The sequence below is a fragment of the Stigmatopora nigra genome, chromosome 21 (genome assembly GCF_051989575.1).
Source record: "Stigmatopora nigra isolate UIUO_SnigA chromosome 21, RoL_Snig_1.1, whole genome shotgun sequence".
Lineage (NCBI taxonomy): Eukaryota > Metazoa > Chordata > Actinopteri > Syngnathiformes > Syngnathidae > Stigmatopora > Stigmatopora nigra.
In genome coordinates, this window is record NC_135528.1 from 42,216 (window position 1) to 50,000 (window position 7,785).

General features: G+C 41.7%; 1 protein-coding gene across 5 annotated transcripts in view; it reads left to right on the plus strand.

Moving 5' to 3' along the window:
• ngly1 (N-glycanase 1) overlaps positions 1-7,785 on the plus strand; it is a 65,588-nt gene that overhangs the window by 23,297 nt on the left and 34,506 nt on the right. The window lies entirely within an intron of this gene.

Below are 7,785 nucleotides of genomic sequence, written 5' to 3' on the forward strand. Positions count from 1 at the left end.
TATTATGATGACGTGCGAGAACTCCCGGGGGATGTAAAACGGCCTGATGCTAACAGCTACTAGCTCGATATCTCGAGTGCAAAATTGCTCCTTCACAGTAATATGCCCAGGACTGCACCATCTACTGTTAATAAAGACAGCTAGTCCCCCACCTTTCTTCCTACCGCTCTCCTCAGGGTCCCTGTCCGCCCTCACCAGCTGAAAGCCATCCAAGGAGATGAGAGAGTCTGGTATTCGCTCATCCAGCCAGGTCTCCGTGAAGCAGATAATGCAGGCGCTCCGATATTGTCCTTGTTGTTTGGTCAGCGCCGTTAGCTCTTCCATCTTGTTGGGGAGAGATCTTACGTTCCCCATAATAATAGAAGGAATGCTGGGTCTTAAGCGTCGCTTTTTCTCCTGACATTTTCGTCCGGCTCTGCATCCTCTTCTCTTCCTCTTTAACTCAGCGGGGAGGTCCAAGTCCAGGGGAATCCCGGTGTTGCGTAGCGCTAACAGTTGATCCTTCGTGTAAAGCAGCATAGGCATGGCTGGGTGGGTCAAAATAGTCTCCAAAATTTGAAATTTGAATTTGAAAAGATGGACTAAACTAGTAGATCAAAGACTGCCTCTCGCACAGCTTGAGTCTTGGAGTAGAGTCTTGAAAGTAAAGTCCCAAAACATTAAAGTATCGAATATAATATATAAAGTGAAGTAACAACTAAAGTCTTAAGAGACAATAAAAACATAAAATAAAGGATAAAAATCCGTAAAAAAGCTGTACAAACAGAATTCGAGTGAGGGTTTAGGGAGCTATTGCAACATGCAACCGCTTTGAACGGCGCCCTATGATGATATGATGATTGGTTCTTTACCTCTTTCATACCACAGGTAAAGCTTTACCTGGCTGAAAAGGGACTGCCCTTCAAAGTGGTTCTCATGGACTGTGCAGGAGGTCATGCAGCTAATTTGCACCATGAAGGGGTGCAGGTGGATTTCCCTCCCCCCAACACCACTTCCCTTATACAGCCCATGGATCAAGGGTTTATTAGGGCCTTCAAAGCCCTCTACACCAGGTCGACAATGGAGGGTCTCATCTCCAATGAAGAGCCCGACGAGACCTTCAGCATAAAATCTTATTGGAAGGACTACAACATAGCCACGTGTCTGACTAACATTCAGAATGTCCTAAAGGACATGAGAGAACAGACACTCATCTCCACCTGGAGGAAATTGTGGCCAAAGAAAATCACTCAAGATTATGAGGGTTTCACGCCTAACAGAATCCATTACTCTGCCGTTGATAAGGCTGTCAGGCTGGCTCGGTTGTTGCCGACTGAAGGCTTCTCGACGGCTGATGAAATTACAAATCTCATCGACTGTCACTCAGACCAACTGACAGAGGAGGACCTACAGGAAATGACCAAGTCGGCGAAGGAGGAGGAAGACGAGTCGGCTGCCGAAGACGAGCGTGACGAAGTTGACGAAGGTGGCCTTACTTTGCATAATTTGCAGGACCTCTTCAATGCTGCCAAATACCTCCAAAAAAGGCCAAAGAAATGGACGATAACATGGTGAGGGCCGTCATGTTCAGCAATCGCATCGATGACGTCATGGCTGTTTACAGGCGCATCTTCACTGACCAAAAAAAAAAAACAACGTTCACCGATGTTTCTTATGCGCAAAAGAACTGCGGAAGATCCATCCGGACTGCTATGATGTTTTTGAATTTCTGAGTTTTCTGAATAAAAGTTTACATTTATTAAATTTGCAATTTTTTACTGTTTTTTGTACTGTATTTATACTGTATTTGATTTGTTTGTATGCACCAACATAACACCTGCATTCTAATGTGAAATAAAACATCTGAATGAACAGCATATTAGCCTGGTGGTGGTTTTGGGCACGAGTTATACGTTTCTTTAAGCATTTTTGAAGGGGCATCCCTACTTCGCGGGAATTCACTTATCGCGGCCAAGCCAGGTGGCCATGGCACTGTCTATTTTGCATCCCTTTCGTGTATAAAATATTTCTTAGACAACTGGGCGTACTTTGCATTTCCCCACCTTCCTGCTTCTTCCCCGCGTTGTGTACATTTTCAGTACAGTACAATATTACAATGGATCGGCAGAGTTCTGCAAAGAAAAGGCATTGACAATGGACATGAATTGCGAAATAATAAAAAATATGAGTGGAGTACGTGTTACTGAGCTCGCTAGGCAATACGAGAGGAATACTTCAACCATTTCCACCATCTTTAAGCAGAAGGACGCATCAAGACATTTGCCTTGATTATCGCTGAGGAAAGTTACATCCCCCAGCAAGTTTTCGACTGCGATAAAACTGGTCTTTTTTGGAAAAAGATGCCCAGGCGGACATTCAACGTGGCAGATGAGAAGGCATTATCGGGACACAAATCCATGAAGGACCGCTTAACGCTAGCGTTGTGTGCTAATGCGAGCGGTGACTGTAAAATTAAGGCGCTAGTGTACAATGCGGAAAACACACGTACCTTCAAGAGACCTACAAGTGATGTGGCGCGCTAATTATAAAGCTTGGATTTAGCGTATTGTGATGACATTTGTGTGCGTCATTTTTGAAACATTTCGAAGTAGAGGCAAGTTCCTAATAGCACATGATGCGTTCGTTTTGAAGACTTAACAAATAAGGTAAAAAAAATATTAAAACAAAATTAGAATTCAGTTTGTCTGAAGTTACATTAAAAGTTGAGTGTCTGTATATAGTTATCCAAGTTAATTTTAATCTGTTTGTTCCTTTGAGTGTGTTGTTGCCGTAGATAAAGTCCCCCCGAACAGCCTCCACCTCTGCCTCCGTGTGTCATTGTCCCTCTCCTATGCCAAATGCGTCTAATTTTACATCTAATAAACATTTTTTTACGATTAAACCACTCGTTATTTTCTACTTTGTCAATATGTGGCGAATTAGAAGAAATAACTATTTTCCAGTCCAATATCCTATTTTTTTCAGAGGGTTGGAACAAATTTTTTTTTTTTCAATTCATTTCAATGGGGGGAAACGTCCGCTTGAGTTACGATATGCTTGTCGTTTGATCACAATCTTGGAATGGATTACGATCGTAAGTCGATGTACCACTGTATACATATATCGATTAATGCTCACATTTATAATAGTATCCCAGAATAACCCCAACATTCCCCCGTTTTTATTATGTTTACTATTAATCATTTTAAGGCAAATACAAACCACTTGGGGGAAATCCGTTGTCTCGATCTTTACCTGAATTCACCTTTTTTGCATATCTGGCCCGAAAAAGGAAAAACAATCATTCTCGTTCAACTCATTTTCATAATTAGTATTTTCCTGGACATCAATGTTATCGACAGTAAGCTGTCTAATGAGCAGATACAATCCTTGTGATTCAGAATTTGTTGGAGCTACTGTATCAACCTTAAGCTGGTCTAGGATAAGCGTAAGAAGGGAATAAGACAACATCCACTCATTGTCAAAGTATTAGGCAAAACAGCTATTGATATTACCTCGTTGAAAGCCAATTGTTTTGCATTTGGCGTAGGCCTTATCCCACCAGTCTGCCACAAGGTGGACAGTTCCATTCCAGAGTGCCTCTTCGCTACCGGTTGGTTTCAGGGTCAGGCCTTCAACGGCCCAGGTGAGGAACCCATTGGGGGACGTGTTGTTGAGTGCAACATTTTCATACATTGCATACGCCCCCTGCTCCATCAAGAGAACACCAACCGTCAGAAGCATACCAGCCGCGTTTGTGGCCCTGCGTCAGTCCTGACACTGCTGGCTGCCAGCTGTTCCTTCATTGCAAATCCAATTTATTTTTTGACATTGTAATGGATGTTATTTATCCCATTCATAGTTTTATTTGGCGGAACCTAAATACAAATAGACTCCTGCTGCAGTTTGCAAAACCAACCCATAAGTCGGATCGTCTCCCTCGATGAGGCTCGACGTCGTTAAGAGAGGCCAGCCGCCACACCGAAATTCTGAGCCGCCAATTGTATCTCCTCCACTCTAAAACAGACACTGGTAAAAACTATGAAACCAAAGCACATACATAATCCTGTATTTTTTTGACAGGAGTTAGATGCCCCACTTCTCCATCATAAGCCAAACTGTGGAATCAGTGGTGCAGTTTGTCTACCGCACCCAGTTTCAGACCATGCCCTGTAAGGTTCAAACCGGTAAAGTTAACACAGTGTAAAAATTTACTTGCCATTTACTGTGTAACAGGTTAGACACTATTTCAATATTTTTCTGTAAAAGTAGGACACGTTTTTCATTTGAATGGACACTTACCCCAAAGAATGGGGATTGAGGGAGTTGTTATATCCGATTGTATTTTCCCTTGTCTGGTCGTTTGTTTTAACCCTTTGTAAAATGGTTTAGTCTCAATTGAATCGCCTTCACCTTTCGCATATGGAGACGTCAAAACCAATCTAAAAGAGTTCCCTACAGTTTTATGGTATTGCCTGGTGAGCAATAGTCTTTGCAATCAATATTGGAGTGGTTCCCGCATTAAATTAAGCCAGAAAGCTTATCTTACTCATCCCCTCAACGATTTAACTGAGACCACCCCTTTACAGTGCAAAAGTAGCTCCACATGGTGCTAGTGCCTCTTCTTTACACTGCATGTTTGATTTATAGCACCAGCTGCATTTTCCATTAACAGCAACCAATTTCCCTCTGTTTGGGAAATCCCTGTTGCAGAAATTATTTCCACAAGTTAATCTGTCAGTCCAAGCTTTTCAAATCTTGACCAGTTTCTGCAACATGGCTTTCCCAATCTCTGTTTTCGGCTGTTATGTACCACACACATTCCCCAGCATAGTCTGATCGCTTGTATGGTAACAGGGATATTGCCGAGTCTAAATATATTTTTCCCAAGAAAGGAAGATATCGGCAGTCTTATTGTATGGAAGGCAAAACATTGTTTGGTGCTCAATCGGATGGGGGGTATCATCTCCAATGCTTGTTTGGAAATTTGATTTAGTAGGTAATGTTATTCAAGTGTAAATGTTGCTCGCTTTACCCTCCCGGAAGGTGTATCCTCAATTGAAACGCCTCTGCCTTTCTCTCCAACTGGAGAAAACAGCCCTACTGTGGAGAGGAATAGAATCACAATCATTAATCCCATTGACCAAAGGGCAATGTTTGTTTTTAACATGACTATTTTTCTTTGTGTAGGGAGTTTCAATTGAGACAACCTTTCTACTGTGGGAAAGGTGGATCCAGGTTCCCCTCTCAGCTATTTTGATAACTGTTGGTGTGGTTAGTGATATATCTGAAAATACAACTTTCGGAGCAGGTTAAGAAAGAGTGAGATCAATTTAAATAGGAAATAGGTTCATTTCCGGACTGCAGGATGGAGGAGAAAGCTCGAACAGCAGTGAACCGCTAAGTCTGTCGTCCTCGCAATTCTCTCTGGATGAACACTGGGTCAGTCTTTATAGAGGAAGACAGGGTAATATTTCTAAGACAGTGATGTAGGACAGAAGTTTATGTAAACAAAACTTTGGGCTAATATGGTTAGACATTTGCAGGTTTAACTTGTATGCAAACACGATATTTTTATAGCTCACACAAACTCACGCAGCCTATCTTGTATTGCGCGATTCGAACAAACAGTTCCAAAGCGAGTTGGTCACATCGCTCAATATAAGGAAACAATTGCAAACCCTGTTAGCCAGCCTATGTTACATTTCGTCAGGCGAACAAACAATTGCAAGGCCAGCTAGTTAGCCACTGTCTTAACAAATAATTATAAAACCAGTTTGGCCACATGGCTCAACATGAACAAGCAATTATTAAGCCAGTTGGCAGGTCTATCCCACAATTAGGAACACTTGATATGGACCCTTCCACGTCGCGTCGCTCCAATGTTTCTTTTTTATGCTGCGTATCAGCACCCAGTCTCCAGGAATCACCGTCGCCCTGTACGTTTTTCTGTTGAGAAGCACAATCTCCCTCTGGTAACTTAAGTTGGGTGCGTTTTTCTAAAATTTCAAGTACTCAGCTAGATTTGCCTCATCATCCAATTCCCAATGGGAAGTGAATAATGGCAATTTGTAGGGTCTACCAAACAGGACTTCATATAGGGTTAATCCATTTGAAGTTGTGATGTTAATATATAATTTTACTAAATCAATACATTTTGTCCATGGCCTTTTTTTTTTCTTCCATGCATTCTTTTAGTCTATATTTTATAGTTCCATTCATTTGTTAGACAAGGCCCGCCGATTGTGGACCGTAGGCGCAATGATTTTTCAACAAAATATGGAACCAAGTGCCAATTCCTTCAATTATTCTATTAACAAAATGGGTGCCATTACTACTATAGATAGTTTCTGGAATTCCATATCGTGGAATGATATCTTACTTAATTCAATAAAATCCATATGTATCTTTTGAAATGGATACGTAGCTTTTGGGAACCCCTTGGGGAATATGGCGAGCACAAGTGAAACATGCTCTGCAAAAAAAATGTTCGCATAGAGATTAAAACAAGAAGTTTTGTAGTGCCGTTATACCAAGGCTAGCATCCCCCTCTTCGAGACATAGGACTCCCCATGACTAGCTAGGTAAGCTGTGCTCCTAATTAGTTTTTTTCCCTTTGTTTTTGTACCAATCTGTCACGCCATCCCCAAGGCCTATTGGCGATTTCATAAATCAATTCCAAATTTCCAAATTCTTTTCCACCTTGATATTTTATTGATAGAATATATCTCGGTGGCCAGCCAACCAAAAAACACAAAAACACAGACCATCATTCACGCTCATACTCATGACCAGAGGAATTTAGAGTGTTCAACCAGTCGAGCACCCATAATTTCGTTTTGTGGGAGTAAACTGGAGTGCCCAGAGAAAACCCACAAATTCTTGAGGACGCCAGGAATACACCACACTCTGGAAGGTCTGGATCCACCCCGCATTCCTTAGTAGATCTTCGAACCATAAGGTCGATGCGCTAATCACCAGTACTTTAATTTGGGTCGTTTACCCATACATCAGTGGCCTGTAAATTTTCATCACAGGTGTAAATCACCATCCCCAGTGGGGCGTCTTGGTAGCTCCACCCACTTTTGCTGCCCTATCAGCAATATTAATTACAGAAGGAACCAGGTAATTAATGCATTAGATTTGCATGCCACACATCTACAAATAGAAATTTGTTTTGGAAGTTAAAGTGCCGCCGTTCATCGCCCCTGTCAGTCAGCATGAGCGACGGTCATACGAGTGGCTGTGATTTCCTATCTGTGTGTCAATAATGCAATAACTGAAAAGTTGTGACACATTGAAACACACACCCCCACTCTAGTAGTTTTGTACTACGTTTGTAAAAAAATGACCCCCATGTTTTGCATTAAGTTATACTGTATTTAATGCTACCTGTTTGGCTGTTTGTACACACGATTGAGGTGGCAATAGTTTCACCTCTAAAGTTTGTTTTAGTAGTCGTCAATGTATCACACATCCCGTTCAAATTTTGCCCATCCCATTTTATTCCTAGACAAGCCATCTACCTAAAGTGTTACTCAAAGGTTGATATTCTTATAATTTGGAGATGCTATTTTTGAATATAGACATAATCTCATCACTTGTTTCATACCACTAAAGGCCCCACCAGATCTTGGGCATCCAGTGCCAAATAGAGCCTATTTCCAAATTTTCCTCTAATTTGTTGTAGATATGGGATTCCCATCCCCCAAATGTCCCAGAATTCCTTCGCAAACGCATTTTGTCAAAACCCAAAGCGGCAAACACAATCTGTTTCTCCAGCCAGATTTTGGAACTCGGAGAGTT